Here is a 22798-nt window from a genome sequence, read left to right on the forward strand (position 1 = left end):
ACAGAGCCCAGAAAGATCAAAAAAAGAAAAATGATAAGAACAAAAAAAGAGGACACATAGAAGGACGGAAGGCAAAAAGAGCCCTAAGGGGGTCCGACTTCTTTCGACTTCGAACTTTCAGTTTCGACCCTCATCAGGGAGTGCCTTAAGCTTTCGACTTCTTCTTCCAATTCTTTCTCCCTTATTAGTATCTCCAGATACATCCGATGAAATCATTGGCTTTCATTCTCTGCCTCTCAGAGCCTTTTTCTCAAGACCTCGGACTCCGCCTCTGCATCCTTGACCGCCTGCTGCTCGTATACCAGCTGGATCTTCAACTGCTGCAGCTCGGTCCTCCCCTCCCCAAGGGCGACGGATAGCTCTTCTATGGTTTCCCTCAGGGATTGGAGTTCGTCGGGGTCCCGAACAGGGACGAACTGAGCTCCTTCAGATAACTGCCTTTGAAGGCGAGCAACCTCGTCGGTCGCCATCCTGAGCTTCCTCCTGTAGTCATCCACCTACTTGCACCAGTCGGCCCGGTATGCATTGTAATTTGCCTCGATGTCTTGGAGCTGTTGCTGAAGGTCGGAGAACTTCTTCGACCATTCTCGATCGTGGTCAGCCTGAGTCGAAAGCCAGGATGAGCTTCCTTCCAGCTGGCTGATCTTCTCCCATGTAGCCGACAGCTCCGCTCCAAGAGAGCTGATCTTGGAAGTCTGAGCCCAAGATCAGTCGCTGGCGCGCTTCTTATGTTCCTCGAGCTCCTTCTCGAAGTTCATCTTCCTCCGGCTGTAATCCATGATCCCTTTCACATGGAGGTTCCGGAAGTAGGTGGCCTCCGCAGTGGCCTCTGAGTGGCTCTCCCTCAGCCTGCGAAGTTCGTCCTCCATCTCCCTTGACTTTTTTGTTAAATGACGGACTTTCTTCCTCAGATGTCGGATCGTGGACCTCAGCGGAACTCCCTGTGATAAGGGAAGCATTTCGGCAGGACACTACCATTGGGAGATAAAAGCGTCAAGGCACGGCTCATTGCAGAAAGAAAAAAGAAAAGAGAAGAGAAGTTCTCCATAAGGAGGAGCCCAATTTTATTGATTGAATGTCTCTTAAAGACAAAAAGAAAAAGAAAAATCACAGTGAAAAAAAAATATAAAGTCAGAGGTCTCAGACCTCCGAAGTAGGAGTTGGAGAGCCCGGTGTTCTTGGAAGGGGGGCTGCGGTGGCAGCGGCAGTAAGAGAGGGCCCAGCTTCATCTTCAGATGCCTCATCCAAAAAGCTGAAGTCGAGCTCAAAAAATTTCTTGACCATCTTCTCTTGGTAAAGCTCGAATCCTTTGATGAATGCATCTTGGCTAAACTTGACGTTCAGGTCCCTCATTTCAGTGGAGGCCTTGAACTCCTCCACCGCTTGGCCCCTGGCCTCCGAGATCAGAACCGAAATCTGCTCCATCAAATTTGCGATCTCGACCTCTGCCTTCCTCACCATCTCCTCCGAGGCCTGCTTTTCTTTCTCAAGTACCTCTTGGAGGTTGGCTACCTCGGCAGTCTTTTCCTTGAGGCGGGCGGCCTCGGCCCGACGACCTTCCTCCGCCTGGATAGCATCTCTCCTCACCTTGTTCATCGCCTCGATGTTGGCGAGGAGCTAGTGCCTGATCTACAAGGGCGGCCAGAAGGTCAGAATGAAAGCTGAGAAGTTAATTGAATGAAGGAGCGAGGGGAAGGAGGAAAGTGAATCTGCTTACCTCGAGAAAGGACCCCAGAGAGTCCCAAACCCGCTGTTCGGGATCGGCACGGACGATCCTCTGGATGACTTCGGGCAGGATGCACCCATCGACCAGTCGCTTTATCAGGTCCCTATCATTAAAGGGATTCTCCACTGGCTCTTCCTCGAAGCCATGGGATTCTTCGATGGCAGCTCGACGGCCGCTGACCCTGCGGGCCACCGTCTTCTTTCTCCTCCCCCTCTCAACCCCTGGCACCTCCTTGGAGCGGGCCCCCGAAGTGGGAACCTCGATGGGAGAACTCCTCGAAAAGGCTCGGGGAACTGGGGGCTCGGCATCTGAAGGAACATCGACAGTGAGGGCCGTCTGGGCAGGCGTGGCCAAGCTCATCTCCTCCGTTCTGGCCTTCTTTGCCGACCAAGAGGCTGTAGCGCCTTTTCTTTTGTGAACCTTGAGGCCCCTGGCAAGCATCCGTGCTGCTTCGACGTCCATTCCTGAAAAAAAAAAGAAAGAAAAAAAAAGAGAAAAAAGTGATCAGCAACGGCGTGAAAAAAGTAAGAGGTGATGCATGGTTAAAAAAAAAAAAAAAGGGGAGAGAAGAAGAAAAGAAGAAAAAAAAGAAAGATGGAATACTCATAGGATCCAGGGGACTCAAGCTGATGTTGAACAAAAATTGCTCCTTCAGAAGGATGGGAAGGGAAGGAGTTGGATAACTAAGAAGTTTTCGAGCGGCTTGAAGGTCGTCCTCCCCCAGGCTAGGAGTCCGACGGACGGAGTCCCTCAGGGAGCCCCAAGGGGGCAATCCCAGCTTTAAGGTCGGACATTGGACGTAGAGATACTTTCCCTTCCAGTTATGGATAGAAGAGGGAGCACCTTTCAGCAACCCCTTCTTGCCGAACTGGGGGGAGAAGTACCACCAGTCCTTTGTCGAGGGGTGGCGTTTGAAGGTGTAAAAATACCTAAACAAAGGAAGAGATGGCTGAACTTTGACTATGTGGCAAAGGGAGAAGAACCCTATCAAAAACCTAAAGGAGTTCGGTGTGACTGAAGCTAAAGAAATGTCTAGAAAATGAAAAAGAGTGACGATGAAGGACGGAAGCGGGAGCCAGAGCCCAGCACAGAAGGCCTCTTGGTACAGACAGAAACGGCCAGGTGGGGGGGTGCTAGCCCGATCGGCCGGACCAGAAAGCTCCAGATCGTACTTTGGAGGAACTCCATACTGAACCCTTATCAGTAGAAGTTCATCCGGAGTCAGAGAACAGGGAATGGCATCCGACGTAAAAATCGGATGAGGCCCAGCCCTAGATATGGGTTCATCTACAGTATGAGGGTTCTGAGGGATTGAGGCAGACGAACTCCTGGAACCGCTAGAGGCGGAGGTGCCAGAAGATATTTCAAGCAAAAACCCTAAAAATCCCAAAAAAATTGGGAGAAATAAGAGACGAAAGGTCCGTGGGGAACCAGACAGGTGGAATGTGGCAGAAGAAAAATGAAGAAGAAGGAACACCTAAATGATGAGAGAAGGAACGAAAGTTCTTGAACTAACCTAAGCTGCTCCGAAGGATGCAGAGATGTAGGGACAGGGATGACTCGAAGAACACCTAGGGTCAAAACGGACGTCGAGGAAGGTCAGAGCTCTCAGAAAGAAGACGGGCACCGACAGGACTTTCAGACAGAATGAAACTCCCGGAGGAAGAAGGGTGGGTTTAAATAGACCCTGGGATCCGGCATTATAATGATTGTGGATCTTCCCAGGCCGACCCATGATCGCCACTTGTCCCACTCGCCACAGCAGGCGGCTAAAAGCGGCTGACAGCTAGCAAGGCCATTATTGCATCGTACCTAGAGCAATGCTCCAGTGAGAATTCCGAAAAGTCTCTTCGGATCACCCTGATTTGAAAAGACTCCGGCATGCGTGCATTAAATGCCAGGATATCTGAGGGTGATCACGTGCAGAATTCAAGGAGGCAACTTCGGCTGTAAAAATTTCTCTATACTTTATTCGAAACTCGAACTCGAAAGTAGGGGGACTGGTGTTGGGTATAAAATCCTCTCCCAGCCGAAGTTTGTACCAGGAGTGACCCTCCCGGGACTCTGCCGACGTCCAACCTTGGGCGGCATCTTTTCGAACCTCTCCGATGGTCGAGCTTCCACAATATTCTCAAGTTCTGTCGATGGATAAACTCCCACAGCTTCTTCCACAAGTGTCGATCGGGTTCCCCCGACGAACGAACTCCTACCGCATCTCTCGGGCTTCTCCAGCGATAAGCTTCTTCGGTTGTCCATCAGGCCGCTCCAAGTGCTCTCTGGATTCTACTATCGGACGATCTCCTACAAGGGTCAATCGTTCTTCGGACCCCTTCCAGATCTTTTCCGACAGGATTCGATCGACTCCAATCTGAATTTCTTCCAGAACTACGTCAGTTCGTTAGTGGCCGAACTTTTCCAACAGCAGATCTCTACGACGGACGGACTCCATCCAAGTTTCTACGATGGTCGACCGCCTTCTGAATTTCATCCGGGCTCCTACGGGAGCCGGACTTCTTCTCTGAACTCCTACTGCAGGTAGACTTCGTCCGAGCTCCTACGGGAGTCGAACTTCAGCCCTGAGCTCCCATTGCAGGTAGACCTTATCCGAATTCTTACAAGGGTCGGACTCTGAGCCCCCACCACAAGCGATCTACTCCGAGCTTCTGCTACAAGCGATCTACTCCGAGCTACTACTACAAGCGGACTACTTCAAATCTCTACTACGAGCGGCCCGCATCAGATTTCTACTGTAAGCCTCCACCCGAGCTTCCATTGTGAATGAATTCCTTTCGAACATCTATTGCAGGCAAGCTTCGATCGAGCTTCCTCAACAAATGATCCCCATCCAGACTTCTACGGAAACCAGACTCTGACCGAACTTCTATAGCGGATAGATTTCGGACGAACTCCTACGACGCATGGGCTCTAGCAGCCGAACCCCTCCAGCGGGTGAACCTCTCCAGCACCATCCGACATCCACTGTCGGTCGACCCACTGCCGGTCGACCTTCTGCCAGATTCTACGTGAAACTAAACTTCATCCACGAAAAGCTCCTGATCGAGCTTCTACAGCAGATGACTTTCGCCTGCAGTACTAGCGTCCAAGGCACCCAATGGTAGAAAGCTCGCCAGCAACATCCGAGCTCCTCTCAGACGGAGAGCTACCCCTCTCCAGCAGACACCCCAACCGAGCTTCAGCCGATAGGCCTGGACTCTCTGGCAGGCCACGGTAATGGCCGTGACTCTACTCCACTTCCTATAACGGATCCCATGCGGCTCCATCATGCTCTGACAAGTCACGACAACGGACATCACTCCACTCTCCATAATAGGCTCCACGTGGTAGGCCACGGCGATGGCCACGACTCCACTCCACTACTCTCCGTAACAAACTCCTCATGGCCTCGAACGGCCCACCACCAGGCGGTTACAGACGTCACTGTCAATCTGTTACACCCTCCGTCTATAAAAAGGGGACCCCCAGATATGTTATTCTTTAAGCTCTAATCTCTATCTAAAAATTTTGCTCAAATTTTTATTCGAGCACTCCATTCTTGTTGAAGCAGAGAACTGACTTGAGCATTGGAGAGTCTTGCTGGAGTACCCCCAACTCCGATTTAGACTTTCTTTGCAGGTTCCGGTGGCGATCGTGACTCCCTTGACTCCAGCTTCTCCGACGCAGGTGGATTTTTGCATCAACAAAATGAATAAAAGTTATTCTGATATTTTTCATCACAAAATTACATCTTCTTTGAATGCTTGTATTGTGATGAAATCCTTAGAACTATGTTAGTATACAATAAAGAGAAGATTTATCATATAGTTCTTAAATATATTTGCAACCAAATGATACGTCATTACTGGATGATGATGTTTATCGAGTGGAGGTCATTGTGTGCCATATGGGTTGGTTGTCCTCTTAACTGAGTGTGGTGACACTGGTATGGTATACAGATGAGATGTAAGAGTACATCATCACTGAACAAGTGACTCACCTGTCAAGCATTCTACTGTCAAAAGCTGGTCGCGAAGCATATGGGCATAAGTATCCCTCTGATCTGAGATCACCATAGTGACTTGCAAGCAACTCATTATAATTTGGTGCCAGACTATCTGAATTTCTAATGTAGCGATGGAAGGCTACTAGGTACAGTCAAGTACTTGTGAAGTTTGCATGTAGATCAAGATGGAATTGATCTCTCCAGATTATTGGAGTTGATGTATCACTATATTTTAATTTAGTAAAGCCTTAGCCAGAGTAATCTATAAGATGAATTTGAAAGGTTGAAATACAATGTGAATGAAGCGATCTCAATTGACAGTTAACTTGAGACCATCCTAGAGCATTCGAGGTCAAAGGGATGAATTATGCAGTAACCATGTGCATGGATTCTGAAATATTTTTTTACAATAATTTGATCTATTTGAATATCAAAAACTATTGCTAGATGGTATCTCGATTAGTATAAGAATCAGTTCCTATACTATCGGCTTAGTGTTTGAACTTATGGACTCACGCACGTAAGTCAGACACCATAAAAAAATATGGCCTATGTTTATATATCTAATTTGAAAGTACTTGAGTTTATTGAATATATAAGCTAACTTGATTGAAAATTAAGTTATAGGTCAAACAGTAGTGAAGAGTTGACTATATCTAGCTACCAGTACACATGAGGTTTAGGTTCAATCTCGGAGATAAACAGTTTTTGATCTTTGATCCATGGAGCCTATGAGAGATTGAATTTAAGTGCTGATTAATTACAGATTAGATCTGAATTAATTAGACTTAATTGGACTCAAAATTTAATTTAGACTTGGGGTAAAAGTCCTAAAGAGTTTGAAATTGATAGTCTTTTAAAATTATTTCGAACCAGCTTCGAATTGGATTCAAATCGGATCTTTTTTGGTGGAGATATTAGGAATTCTACTTGCACTAGGATTCTCCTCTCCTTTAGGCCAACTAGCACCTAGAATGGTGCTGGTTGTGGGCATCCCATATGGGTGTGGGAATGGATGCATTGTGGGCACCTTGTGTGGTTCCAATTCTATCTCATGTAGGAGTCCTCCTTTCATGAGTATTGGACTAATTCATAGCTTGATTGAATTAGGAGTCCTATACTTATTGGGTCATGAAAATTATCTATAAATAGAAAAGGTTACTACTTATGGATGCATAAGAAATAAATCAGATTGAGAGAAGAGAGAAAGAAATAGAGAGGTGTGAGAAGAGGGAGATCCTTCCTTCCTTGGCGTCTCCCCATCATTGCCGCCCATCCTTTCCCTTTCCTTGGGCCTACCTTGGGCATCCCCCTTGCTGGTGTGAGGGGGTCACACTAGCACCTCTCTTCCTTCATTTGGTTGGATTGCGAAGGTGACTTGATCGGAGTTCATCCTGCTTTCCTACGTTGTCTGACGTACATGCGAAGTAGAGGGTCTGTACTTCCAAGCCTTCATGAAAGTTGATTTTAGATTTTTGGAGATTTGATCTCCTATTTGACAACTATCCAGATAAGAATTTGATCTTTATTCTTATAGATTTATAAAAAATTTTTAGATGCAACCTGGGCTATCCGAAGAAAAATAATTTTTCTTCCCTTCAGTTGGGTGCACTAGATTAAACCTAATCTTCTTTAATGTGACTTGATAAAGTTAGTGGGAGAATTAAGAATAATTTTTTATCTATCAATTTAATTAATTAAATCTTCTAAAATTATTAGGTCTCTAAAAATGAAATAGTTATGATGATAACTAGATCAAAACCTCCCAATAAGTTGGGTGATAATGGATCCAATAGTTAGATGATCATTGAACGGCCCAAAGATCTGGTACTCATCTGCTATTGAAATTATCGTTCATAATATGATGACTCAGTCGAGTCTCTCTTATGAGTGATCAAGATGACCGACCAAAGCTGGGCCTGATCATTTATGGTTAGATTCCTAAGTATGGTCATGTTAATTGTTGGACCTAACCAGACCTTTCAGTGGAGGCCAAAGCCTACTGTTAGGATCCTGGGGCAAAATAATTACTAAAAATTATTTGATGAAATAATTGCTTAAGAACCTACCCATAGGATGCGCATGGGTGAGCTGACCAAAGTCAGGCTCATGTGCAACTATGTGGATTCTAATACCTGCTAAGAAATTAGGATAATTTCTTGAATTGGAGGTAGAGGCTACCAATTTATTTAAAATAGTGGGAGAATTTTTAGACTAAAGTCTATATCTTTAGACTTAATTGATTCATATACTAATTAAGTTTTGATTTTTCTTTTACAGTTATGGCCACCAACTTATCACTCTAATTGCTGTTAGACAGTGATAAATTGAGAGCATCCAATTTCGATAGCTGGTATCGAAAATTAAAAATAGTTCTAGAGCACGAGCAGATCTTATACATGCTAACAAATTTAGTACCTGAGGAGCCCACTCCTAATGCTCATGGTATGGTTTGAGATACTTACTTGAAGTGGCTCAATGACTGCACTACAGTACGTTGTATTATGCGAGTGGCTATGAATGATAAGTTTAGTCACAAATTCGAGGAAGCTTAGTCAGAAAAAATACTTAAAGTATTGAATGATTCTTTTGGCACTCCCGACGACGTTAAGCGGCACAAGACCAGTTGTGCCATTTTTAATGCTAGGATGAGGGAGGGGGTGTTGATAATCGATCATGTATTGTATACAATCGAATAGATCAAGCACCTCAACAAGCTCAGCTTTTTCTTGCACGAGCAGCTTGAGAAGGATATGATTCTAAATTCTCTATCAAAGTCTTACTTACCATTTCTCAATCATTATCGAATGATGAAGTCTATAGTAAACTACCATGATCTATTGGGGTTGCTGCAGACTTTTGAAAAAGATCACCAGTTCCATAAGGAGACTGTGAATGTAGTGGGAGACTTGTCTGTGAAAAAATAAATATCCTTTAAGATCTATCTCTATAGACCTTTATTTTCAGAATATAAGTTGTTTGCACTAGGCTTTGATGAAAATTTTATATGCAACTACATTATAACTGATGTCAGTATGGGACCCTCCCACTGACCATCATGTAAACACGTGATTCCTCTTTATTTTTGATGAAATCAAATAATTTGATCACATCATTCCAAGTTGTTTGCTCAAATCTATAAGTGGATCTTCATAGTGTGATCACCATCATTGGAAATGAAATCCACAGACCACTGCTTATAGATACCTTCCAAAGATATTCATTCAATAAGACTATCCACACATCCATTTCTCGAGATTGATGTCCAACATCATCTCATTGTAGATTTCGGGATATCTCTATATACCCAATCTCCCTTGAGAAATACTTTCTCTTAATTCTCTGTAAGAATATCAAGTACCTTTCAGAATGATGAGAGATCCTACTAGATCTATGAGTTGGAGGAGGTACTATATGTACTGACTCATCATGAAAAGATTCTACAGGTCCTATAAGTCATTGTTCTTTAAAGACTCTCTTTGAGTTCATCCCCCACTATTTCTAAGAAAGTAGCATAATTGCTCACAATCATATTGTGAACTATTGAAAAGAGGAAATGGCATCCCAAACCTTTTAGGATACCCATAAACAAGCTCTCATGACCTATCCTTTAAGTTGTCTGCCATACCATATCTCATATGGTGTAGTGGAACCAACTATAGAGGAAAACTAATTTAAATTTTAGAAATTGAAGCTTGTCCCTAAAAAAGTAAAGATTAAAACAGTGAAGTTCATAATAGATTGGACCATATTTCATACAATGCCATTCCTCCTCACAGATATCCCATTGAGTTAAGGTGTACTAGGAGGATTCCATTATGAAACTATGCCATTTCTTGAGATAATCGTGAAGTTTTCTATTTGGTATTGTATCCTTGATCTAATAGAAGTACCTTTAAGATTTTTTCAATTTATCTTTCTACTTTACATCTAAATCCTTTGAACTTTTCAAAGACTTTAAATTTATATCTCACATACATACCTATACCATGACTGATCATTGATAAAGATAATGAAGTAGAGATAACCTCTTTGTCTGGCTCATCAAATGGGCTGCACACATCAAATGTGACAAGGGTAAGTATTGCACTGGTCCAATTCCTTTATCCATCAAAGGATAACATGGTCATTAATCCTCAAAGAGATGATTCATAGACTAGATATGACTCAACAGTCAATGAGCCCAAAAGCTCATATTTCTCCAGTCAATAAATCATTTCTTCTCATATATGACCTAGCCAAAAGAACCACCTATATACTTTAGGTTTATTTGGTTTCTGAATCTCTTTGACCTAGTGGCATTCATTGTTTGCTCAAATAAGTTCACATATGCATCAATATACAAATGTTAGAGAATTAAATTCAAAAAGGCAATTGATGAGATTAGTTACCCATGGCCATAATGCAACTTTTGCCCCATCACCAACTCAAAAGAATCACTTCACCTTCCCTCAGCTCTCTTCCTTCCCTTAGATCCTATATTGAAGTGCGCAACATGCACTAGAGTCTAATACTTAATTAGAAGAAGAGAAAATCGTAAGATCAATTTGTGCAACTCGATATATCTTCAAAATGTGTGTCTATGTCTCTTTAGGCTTTTTAGATATGTACCTTTGAACTTTTTAATATCCCTTTAGTTACCATGATATTGACCAATTTAGTTAAGATGCTATATTGTTTATTCATATAACAGTTTCACAAAATAGCTATATGAATCAGGGATTACAGGATCAAATCTACTAGCAATTTCTTATGTATTGCCACATTGAGTTTTTCAAGCTCTTTAATATTCTTGATCATTATCAAACAATGATCATGGATAAACTGTCCATCACACATCTCATGTGCTGTGCGACTCTGTGTTGGATGTATATCTTAAAAGCCAATATGGCTGACACATTATAATAAATCTAGAATATAATTTTCTACTTAATCATTGATATGATCAATAAAAGGATAAGTTTATTTTTTATTCAAATGTGATGTGTCCTTGAATTATCCATGAAATTAGTATTTGATACATATTCTCAAAGAGTTAAAAATTGGAGACATATATTTAATTTTTAAATACTCCCAATCATAGGATTATCATAAGAACGGTGATCGATCTGGATAGACTGACGCACAGATCACTTTCTTTGAGATAGATGAGTCTCTAGTCTATAGTGTAGAAATACTGGATGATAAGTGTGGGTAGTTGTTAGAGAACAACTAGTACTGAACGTGATCATACGAGAAATCACTTAGATTTCTACTCGATCGTTAGTGATCATCTCGATGCTGTGGTTGTGTGACTGATTTTTTGACTTGAGATGGCATTACTGCTCATAGTGAGGCTACTGGAGTTTGATTGACACATAAACATGGATCTCAATGAGCCCTTGTAGTAGATATTGATGATAGTTGGTCCACTATAGGAGTAGAATGTGCATCAAGATGGAATCTATTGACCTTGGTAGAAAGATGTAGTCCGATGAAATTTGAAAGGCTAAGCCTGAGAATATGTGGCCATAGTAGTGTGATTGATGAAAAATAGTTTTCATAGAAGTCACAACTGGACTTGAGCTAATCGAATCTATTATATGACTGATGTTGAGGTTTGACGATTTATCCATGATCTACCATCTGTCGGGACTCATGATAGAGGGACTGAATCACACGTTAACTATACCTAGAGGTTCATTTCAGTTCTACTAGGTTGCCACTACATACTGCTAGTTGTCACTGGTGGATCGTGAGAGCTCACTAGGATTGTTTCTGGATCAGCAATTCTTGATGAGTTAGAGTGCAATTATTTCGATCTATTAAAAAGAGTTTCAATGATACTTTGATAGAGATCATTGTACATCTTACTACCAGATAGAATTAAACCTATTGGGTCACACAATAAAGAGATTAGGCTTAGAATTAGCAATTGGACTTATGAAGTATCAATTGGGTTTAGAAAAACCTGATTGGATTCAAAGTAACTTTGCTAGCACATGGTTGGACCCAATTTTCTCTTTCTGTTTGGATTTCTTATTTGATAAGATAATTTAAACTTAATTATCTACTAATAATTTAAATAAATTATATTTATTGAACTTCAATTATTGAGTGGCTAAGATTTTGGATCAAATGAATTATGGGTACAAGTCCCTTATTAATTTTTTTGATAGTTATTATAGGGCACCACCTTAATTGGATCAAGTTGGACGTGTCCCATGATTAGAGGGCCTTTTGATTTCACATGGGGTGTCCCTTGGGTGCAAAAGAAGGTATAAAATAATAGGTGTAAGGACTTCAAGAGTTGGCACCTAATAGGATTCCTAATATAAGTTGAATAACTTAAGTTATTAGGAAACCTAATGCAAGTAGGACTTATATTATGAGATTAAATAGGATTCAATCTTCATACCTATTTAAAGGGATATCTCCTAAGATTCCTAGAGCATCCAACCAGTAGGCCACACCCACCTTTAGAGACCCCCCCATGCCCTCTCTTCCTCTCCCTTCTCCTTCTCCCTTGGACGTCCCACACGCCCCACCCTTTGGGGCGTCCCATTTCTTTCTCACACCCAAGCTGTTGGGCGTTCCCTCCTTGCTGGTTCCTGGCATTTGGTAGTAGCACAAAGCAAAAAAGAAAGGCAAGAGAAGAAGAGAAGAAGAAGATCAAAAAAAGAGATCAAGTGTTGATCATGATCTAGGCTTCGTTCAGATTCAGCAGGCTGAATTTTTATAGAAAAGAAACTTCAACCTAAAGAGGGCTGTTCTAGGCTGATCCCAAGTGGATACCAGTAGAGTTCGAATACTTATATGACTAGAAGAAAATATCTTCTTTTGTAGATCCAGATTTGAAAAAAGAGATTGCGAAATAGGTATGCGATTTGATCACAATTTGAATTTCTGCATATATCAATTTCAGCACATGAATTAGAACCTTATGATTTTATATTTTTATATATGTATGATTCAGATTAAAAGTATTTTAATTTTATATTTTATGATAATATTTAAAAAATAAAATTTTGAAACACACATACATGTCCCAAACCTCGAATTACAATAGTGGTATCAGAGCCACGGGTTTCATATTGCTGAAATTATCATACATGTTTTGAAAAGAGTTTCAAAATTTGATTTTTTCTTGATACATAAGATGTATAGATAAAACTTTAAATCTAAAATTTAATTTTATATTTGACTTTAGAGAATATAATTGATATATGAAAGCATGCATAGATCTGAATTTTGATCTAGAACGATTTCAGTTCATGTTCGTATGATATGTAGATGCATACATAAATCTAAAATTTTATTTGATCTGATTCATGATTTATATATGAGATATGTGATTACATATTTAGTTTATAAAATTATTTTCAATATGATTCATGATTAGTATATGAGATATATGATATCATGTATTAATCTAAATTTTATTTAGATCCAAATTTTACATACATATATGAGATATATGTTTGTATGTTAAATCTAAAAATTATTTTTATGATTTAAAATTTATTTTTATGTAAAAATTTAGATCTAAAATTTGATTTTGAAAACTAAAATTTGTGTTTCTGCATGAGGGTTTAGGTTATGAAAAAATCAAAAATTAGGTCATGTAATAGGATTGTATCTAAGATTTTTGATTAGAATCATATGGGTCTAATTCGATTAAGTAATTGATCAAACTGAGTATTGATTAGGATCAGATCAATTAAGTTAAATCATCATGCAATTATTGTTGATCAAATCATTTGAGTCCCATATGTAGAATCGATTAACCTAAGGACCTAATTTGGCTCGATGGTTTGAGCCTGACTCGCTTGAGCTAACATGTTTGGACCAATTGACCTATTGATGTCTAAGATAAATAATTGAGACATGATTATTTAATTGGTTCTATTCACTTACCTGATCAATTTATTGATGTCTAAGAAAAATAATGGGGGAACCCCCATCAATCTTTACTTACCTGGCCAATTTGGAAGATTGGGTCTTGAATAAGGTTACTTAGCAGTTTGGTTTGGCCTATGCCAATTAGATTGGTCATATGATGACTGATTAGATTAGACCTAAACCTAAACCTCTCCACAAATATTAAGTCCATAGGCTTCCACCATTGTAGATGTGCGGGCGTGCTACTGGCATTGATTGATCTCAGTTGGTCACAGTTGTTCAGTTGCATCGGGAACATGTAACCACTCTATTAGCAAAAAGTTGCTCCAGGATAAGGATGGGGTTGGTCTCAATAACTATCAGATGAGAGACCCAATGACGGCTTTACATCTGCTTGTGAATGGTGGGTCGGGCTGAACTAAGGAGTGTGGGCAATAATTGTTAGGTGAGCCCACATGACTTAGAGATCAAGTCATTGCGATATGCTTAGAGAAGCATCTGGGCAAAGAGTTGCCTATACATCGATATGCATGTTATCAATAACTGTTAGATGAGGTGCATGGCATCGGTGGGACCAGAGCACCCACTAGAAATCCTTTATCACGTTAGAATTTTTGTTTCCTTCCCAGAGAGTGGAGGGATCCGATAAATTAGTGAGAGTCATTGTTTGCATTTTGAAGTTCCTAAAAGTAAATATAACATTAAGTACAAAAGTCTAACTTGAATCTCTACTCTCGCAGTTAAACCATGTCAACCTCAAATCCTCTAGCCCGCATCCTTGAAACCAATCGTTTGATTGGTACCAATTACAAAGATAGGCTCAAAAATCTCAGGATTGTCCTGATGTCAGAAAAGTTAAGTCATGTACTCAATCAGGAATCCATGGTATTACCAAACTGTCCTACTACTGAGCAAAGGGTTACTTTTGAGAAGTGGACAGATGAAGACAGTCTGGTCAGGTGCTATATACTAGCTTCCATATCAAATGAGTTGCAAAGTCAACATGAGTATATGCCCACTGTCAAAGCTATGATCACTCACCTACAAGAGTCGTATAGTGAGCAGAGCCGTACAGCACGCTTTGAGGTATCCAAAAGACTCTTCAATCTGAAAATGCACGAAGGGCAGTCTGTCCATGAGCACTATATGACTGTGATCAAGGATATTGAGGAGCTTGGGAAGCTCGAGCTTGAAATGCAAAAAGAATTGTAGATGGATTTGATCCTTCAATCCCTTACAAGTTCATATAATCAATTTATTATAAATTTTTATATGAACAAACTTGACTGCACTATACCCAAACTGGTCAACATGTTGGTCACTATGGAGGGAACCTTGAAGAGTTCAAGGGGCACTGTTCTCACTATAGAGCAGACTTTCCAAGAGAAAGTCTACTAGAAAAAAGAAGATTAAATCCACTAAGAAATAGAAAAAGGAGAACAGGCCAAAGAAGGAAGTTCCTAATAAGGCCAAAGCAAAGAAAAAATATTTCCATTGTCATGCTGAAGGCCACTGGAGAAGAAACTGTCTAACATATCTAGAGAGCCTAATGACCAAAAAGGGTGATAAACCTTCAAAAGATGTGCTTGTAATTGAATCTAACTTTATGGTTTCTTCTACTTCTAGTTGGATATTAGATTTTGTATCGAGTGCTCATATATATACCTTAATGCAGGATCTAATAGAAAGTAGAAAATTGAGGAAAGTTGACATGATCTTTCAGATCGACAATAGAGCAAAAGTTGCTATAGAGGCCATTGACATTTATCCTCTACGATTACCATCTAATTTTAGATTAGATTTAAAGGACTATTATTAAGTTTCTATAGCTAGTCAAAATTTGATTTTCGTGTCTGTTCTAGCATAGAAAGATTTTAAAATTAGTTTCAATAAAGATTTTTATTTCATTTATTTACAAAATAAATTGATTGCACGAGGTCTTTTAATTGACAGTCTTTATCACTTGCATGTTGATGCGAATGTGAATTTAAATGAGCAAGTAGTGAGTGCCGTAGGTCAAAAGAGATCCAAAGATAAAATTAATTAGAAGTACTTGTGGCATCATAGACTATACCATATTGGAGAGGACAAGATAAACAAACAGAAAAAAGATAGGATCCTTGGTTCTCTTGACCCAGAGTCGTATCCAGCATGCGAATCTTGCCTTTAAGGAAATATGGCCAAGTTACCCTTTGTAGGACATGGAGAAAGGGCCACTGAGTTACTTGTCCTAGTACACACTGATATGTGTGGGCCATTTGACGTACAGATTAGGGGTGGTTATACCTACTTCATTACCTTTACCGATGATTTGTCTAGGTACGGATATGTGTATCTGATGAAACATAAGTCTGAGGCCTTTGAAAGATTCAAAGAATTTAGATATGAAATAGAAAAGTAAACAGAAAAATTTATTAAGATTCTTTGATCTAATCAAGGAGGTGAATATCTTAGTCAAAAATTTTTAGGATATCTTAAGGACAATGGCAGAGTCTCTTAATAGACTCTTCTTGGAGCACCTCAGCTCAATGGGGTATCCAAAAGAGGAACAGGATCCTATAAGATATGGTCAGGTCCATGATGAGCTTCACTAATCTACCCTTATATCTTTGGGGACATGCCTTGTTAACCTCCATTCACTTGTTGAATAGGATTCCATCAAAGTCTGTTCCTACTACACCATATGAGATATGGTTTGATAAGAAGCCGAGTCTAGGTTATCTTAAGACTTGAGGATGTCCAGTCTATGTCAAGAGACAAATGGCTGTTAAACTTGAGGATAGATCTATTATAGCTCATTTTATAGAGTATCCTAAGGAATCCATGGGATACTACTATTTTTCACAAGATCACAATGTGATTGTGAGTCGAAACATCATATTCTTAGAAAAATAGTTTATCTAGGATGGTGGTAGTGGGAGGTTAGTTGAGCTCGAAGAGAAAGTCTCTGATGAGCAAAGAGCTATAGATCCTCAGGAACCCATTATTCATGAGCCAGTAGTGTAGAAACCAGATCTAGGGTTTCAGGGTTGGATCTTGAAACTTTTTCAAGATCAAGTAGAGGAAGACTAAAATAAATCAAAATTTATTTTCTAAAATCAGAGAATTTATAGATCTAAGATCCTATTACATGATTATTATATAGCATTAAATTAAAAATTAAAATATAGAGCATAAGCTTCATGTTGATCATATCAACATATTTTTATACTACATCTAATGTATGTATTAAACAATAGATCAGATCTATTACCTTACAAGTTAGACATTCTAACCTTACTGATCCTAGCTTGAGGATGATGTTGCAAACCGTACATGTGTTCGATCTCCAGGAGTCATCCACACGAGCCCACGAATCTCGATCAGAAGTCCTGCTTCAGAAAATCAGCACAGTAGCTAGTACTGCACTGATCCTTCTTCGATGGTTGATCAGGTACCTTCTTCTTCTTGATTTGAGCTCTTTCAAAGATAAGAAGTAGGAGGAGGAGTTTTAGATCTGAGACACTCTCAAAAAAACTCAAGATGGAGGAAGGGAAGAGATGAAACTAACAACCCTAGAAGAAGACCCTCTTCTTCTTCTCTTTACTTTCTCCTAGACACCATATCTTGTATCTATTATATCTCCATGATCCAAAGGTCTTTCTCTCTAATTTTTGAATGCCCCAAAGGTCTCTCAAATCTCTATGTTCTATAAAAATTTCATAAAGATACTAATTTTATAGAGAGAGATATGATAGAGTCTTTGTCTAGGTCAAATACCTAATCAAGGCTTATCCAAACATGGCAAGATAAGGGGAGCCCAACTCTTGGGTGCCTCCTCCTTATTTTTGTGAATGGACCACCAGAAAAGGGTGCATAATGTGTTATCTAAAAGCCACAAAAATTTTTAAAAATTTTGGATAAATTCGGTGCAAAAAGGAAAGAGTTTTAGATTTCTAAAACTCTATCTCACAGAATTTGAAATCCAAACTTATTCCTACTTTGATTTGATCCACAATCACTTTCTATGTATGAAAGAAGAAAGAAAATCTTTTGGATGTAGGAAAGACCTGGGAGAGTGCTTTTGTTGCACAAAATAAGAGGAGATTGGCATGAAATAAGAGAGAGGGCATGGGGGGGCTTATGTGGCGCAAGGTGGAATCCTAGTCTTACTAGGATTCTATCTTATGACTTGTTTTAATTTGGTTTCTCAAACCAAATCAAACCAAAATTAGATCAATCCAATTAAAATATGTCTTAACCTAATTAAAAACTTAATTTAATCAGATTAAATTAGATTTAAATCTAATTTAATTTTTTAATCAAATTAGAAATTAGGTTGACCCAAGTCCTAATTGAACTAGGACTAGTTTTTTTCTTGCACTTGGCTTATCCAATAAACTAATTGAACTTGATCCAATCAAGTCCAAACTAAATCTAATTAAATCATATTCAATTAAATTTAATCTCAGCCTATTGGCTTAATCAAATTAAGCCAATTAGCAATCGAATTGCTAATCGATCTTCCTACAATACTTGCACTAGGTTAAATGTCAATCGTATTGATCATTTAACCCTAGAACGATTCTTAATTGTTGATCAACCATCTGATCAGATCATGAACTCTAATGTATCTGATCTCATAGGTCTGAATCTAAGCTGATAGTACAGGAATAAATTTTTATACCAATCAAAGTGACCATCTAGCTATGGTACCCGACGATTGGATAGGTCGAATGTGTAGAACAACATCCTTAAAATTCATGCGGATATAGTTTCCATATAATTCATCCTCTTGACCAAAATGATCATAGGACACCTCAGAGTTCAACTGTCAACTCTGATTAGGTTGTCCACATTGTATTTCAAAATATCAAATCCATCTGATGGATTACTCTGGTCAAGGTTTTGCTAAATTGAAATACAGTGACTCATTCTTCTCCAACTCTTGGAGTGGTCAATCCCATCTCGATCACACTTTGACTTTACAAATACATGACTATGCCCAGAAGCCTTCTGTCACTGAATTAAAAATTCAGTTGGTCCAGTTACAAAGCACAGTGAGTTGCTTGCAAGTCACTGAGGTGATCTCAGGTCTAAGGGACACTTATACCTATATCCCATCAGAGACATTCTTGACAGGTGTTGGGTATAAAATACCCACAGCCGAAGTCCTCAACAGAATCAACAATTCTGCCCACGATGTCGACCTCAAGTAGACTCCGCCCGGACCCCTACGGGAGCCGGGCTCCGTCCTCAACGTCAACTGCTGGTAAGCCCCGTCCGGACTCCTACGGGAGCCAGACTTCGCCCTTAACTTTAATTGCAGGAAGACTCCGCCCGGACTCCTACGGGAGCCGGGCTTCGTCCTCGACTCCAACGGCTGCAGACAGACTTCGTCCGGACTCCTACGGGAGCCGGACTCTGCCGATAACTTCGACCTCAAGTAGACTCTGCCCGGACTCCTATGGGAGCCGGGCTCCGTCCTCAACGTCAACTGCTGGTAAGCCCCGTCCGGACTCCTACGGAAATCGGACTTCGCCTTTAACTTTAATTGCAGGAAGACTCCGCCCGGACTCCTACGGGAGCCGGGCTTCATCCTCGACTCCAACGGATGTAGACAGACTTCGTCTGGACTCCTACGGGAGCCGGACTCCGCCGACAACTTCGACCTCAAGTAGACTCCGCCCGGACTCCTACGGGAGCCAGGCTCCGTCCTCAACGTCAACTGCTGGTAAGCCCCGTCCAGACTCCTACGGGAGTCGGACTTCGCCTTTAACTTTAATTGCAGGAAGACTCCGCCCAGACTCCTACGGGAGTCGGGCTTCGTCCTCGACTCCAACGGCTGCAGACAGACTTCGTCCAGACTCCTACGGGAGCCGGACTCTGCCGACAACTTCGACCTCAAGTAGACTCCGCCCAGACTCCTACGGGAGCCAGGCTCCGTCCTCAACGTCAACTGCTGGTAAGCCCCGTCCGGACTCCTACGGGAGCCAGACTTCGCCTTTAACTTTAATTGCAGGAAGACTCCGCCCGGACTCCTACGGGAGCCGGGCTTCATCCTCGACTCCAACGGCTGCAGACAGACTTCGTCCGGACTCCTACGGGAGCCGGACTCCGCTGACAACTTTGACCTCAAGTAGACTCCGTCCGGACTCCTACGGGAGCCGGGCTCCATCCTCAACGTCAACTGCTGGTAAGCCCCGTCCAGACTCCTACGGGAGCCGGACTTCGCCTTTAACTTTAATTGCAGGAAGACTCCGCCGGACTCCTACGAGAGCCAGGCTTCGTCCTCGACTCCAACGGCTACGAGCAGACTTCGTCCGAACTCCTACGGGAATCAGACTCCGCATCTAATTTTGATTGCAGGGGATTCCGCCCGGACTCCTACGGGAGTCGGGTTTCGCCCGCAACTTCAGCTCCGAGAGGGCTCCGCCCGGACTCTCACAGAAGTCGGGCTCCATCCACGACCCCAACCGCAAGGAGGACTCCGCCCGATCCCTACAGAGGCCGGACTCCGACCGCAGCCGAACTTCAGCCGATGGATCTGCGCTCCCTGGCAGGTCACAATAACAACCATGATCCTGCTCCACTTCCTGCGGTGGATTCCGCGCAGCTCCATCACCCCTGACAGGCCGCAGTAACGGTCGCAGCCCTGCTCCACTTCCTACAACGGATTCCGCGCAACTCCACTACTCCATGGCAGGCCGCAATAACGGCCACGATCCTGCTCCACTTCCTGCGACGGATACCGGGCGATTCTCCCATCTGCTGGCAAGTCACGACAACGGACGCTGCTCCACTCCTCGCAACTGATTCCACGTGGCGAGCTACGGCGATAGCCACGATTCTGCTCCACTACCCTTCGCAATAAATTCCTCCTGACTATGGGCGGCCCACTACCAGACGGTTACAAACGTCGCCATCAATCCGTTACCTCCTCCGCCTATAAAAAGGGGGACCCAGATACGTTATTCTCTAAGCTCTCATTTTTCATCTCAAAACTCTGCTAAATTCTCCGTTCGAGCACCCATTCTTGTTGAGGCAAAGAACTGACTTGAGCATCGGAGGGTATTACCGGAGCAACCCCACCTCCGATTTAGACTTTCTTTGCAGGTCTCGGTGGCGACCGCGACTTCTCCGACTCCAGCTTCTCCGACGCAAGCAGATTTTAGCACCAACAGGATTGGCGCTAGAGGAAGGGTGTGTGTCTTCGCAGTACCCTTGTTCTTAAAGGAGCGTTCAACGGAGCCGCCTCCGATTGTCTCCTCCGACACCCACTCCTTGTTTCCCCCTGCGGGATCCATACTCGATACCTCCATGCAAGGCATCCACGCGACGGTCCACGGCCTCCGCGGCCAGATCTCAGGCTCCGGCCTCCCCTCCTGTTTCTCAACCTCCTCCTCCTCCTCCTCCGACGGCGGCGGTCGGCACGGAGCAGTTTGACTTGCTGGCACAGCAGGTCAGGGGCCTCGTCGAAGCTGTGCAAGTAATGCAGCAGCAGCAGCCGCAGGCGTCAGCGCACCCGAAAAAGGCATCTCCGAAATGCCAGAACCCGGCGGCGGGGCGGGCCACCTGGGCCAGCCGCCCCGTCCTTCCTGGGAAAACAAACCCGAGGGTAGAGAGCCCTCAATCGGACCACGACTCCACCCCTGGAAGATCCCTGCCCTCGTTCTGCCAGAGGACTCTCGAGACTCGAAGTCGAGAGGATTTCCTGGACCGGAGGCTCCAGGAGATGAACCGACGGATTGAAGAACTCCGCCATGCGCCTCCCGCTTACGGTGAGGATATTTGTACTGACCCTCCCTTCTCCCAAATGATCATATAGGAACCGATCCCGCCAAACATCAAGCTTCCCCAGTTCGAAAGCTAAGACGGGACTTCGGACCCGGTTGATCATCTGGAGGCCTTCCGGACAATGATGCTGCTTCACGGTGCTCCTGATGCCATCTTATGCCGGGCTTTCCCGTCTACCTTGAAGGGAGCGGCGAGGAACTGGTACTCGGCTTTAAAATCGGGTACCATCTTTTCCTTCGACCAAATAAGCCACCAATTTGTGGCCCATTTTGTCAGCAGCCGGCGCCCCCGGAAGGGTTCGGAGTCCCTTATCAACATCAAGCAGAGGGAAGGAGAGTCCATACGGGCATACATCAACCGCTTCAACATCACAACGCTGGAGGTCCGGAACTTGGACCAATCAGTCGCCATGGCCGTCCTGAAAGGCGGCCTTCAGAAGAATGATCTTTTGTTCTCCCTGGAGAAGAAGTATCCCAGGGACTTTGCTGATTTGCTGGCTCGGGCTGAAGGATACGCCCGAACGGAAGAAGCTTTCAAAATGAAGGATGAAGAGACGGCGAGAGAGCGGCAAGCGGGAGACTCGAGTAAACCCACAGTTGAGAAAAGGCCAAAGAAAGCCCGGCTGCGCTCTCGATCCCCTCCCGGGCATAAGCGCGCCCATACTCCACCCCGGGCGCGCAGGCAGAGAAGCCCGGATCGCAGGGTTCAGTGGGGTTCCCCACCAGGGAGATTCTGCAACTACGCCCCCCTCAACGCCTCGAAGGCCCAGGTATTGATGGAGGTCAGGGAGCAGCTCCCTAGGCCGGAGAGGATGCGCACACACCCCGGGAAGCGCAACCCCAACAAGTTCTGCCTCTACCACCGCGACCACGACACAGAGGAATGCATCCAACTCCAGGATGAGATCGAGGAGCTCATTCGGCGAGGTCGACTCGATAGGTTCATCCACCGCAGGCTTGAGGGTAGAGGAGACCGGCCAAGAGCCCTTCCGCAGCCTGAACCGCCAAGAAGGAAAGAGCAACCCGGGGACCGGCCTCCCATCGGGACCATCGACTCCATCATCGGAGGGCCTCAAGGAGGAGCGGGCCACCCGCGACCGTAGAGCTCGGAACACCTGTAAATGTATCACTTACGATTTCACCTTGAATCTAAATTTCTTTCTACTTAACGTACTCTTCCCATCTGGCGTGGATTAATTATGACTGGATATGACCCCTCCAAAAACAAAGTTATGTCAGGAACGGGGGAGAATCCCGCCCAAGCATACCCAAAATGAAAGTCTGACTATCTCAAAATTGGATGGGGGGAGAGGCCTTACAACGCCCTAATGTGCCCCACAGTCATGTCAGGAACAGGAGGAGAACCTCGTCCTGACATGAGCAAAGTCAAAGGCCCGATTCTTTTAGACCGGATGG

The sequence above is a fragment of the Elaeis guineensis genome, chromosome 3 (genome assembly GCF_000442705.2).
Source record: "Elaeis guineensis isolate ETL-2024a chromosome 3, EG11, whole genome shotgun sequence".
In the NCBI taxonomy this organism is placed as follows: Eukaryota; Viridiplantae; Streptophyta; class Magnoliopsida; order Arecales; family Arecaceae; genus Elaeis; species Elaeis guineensis.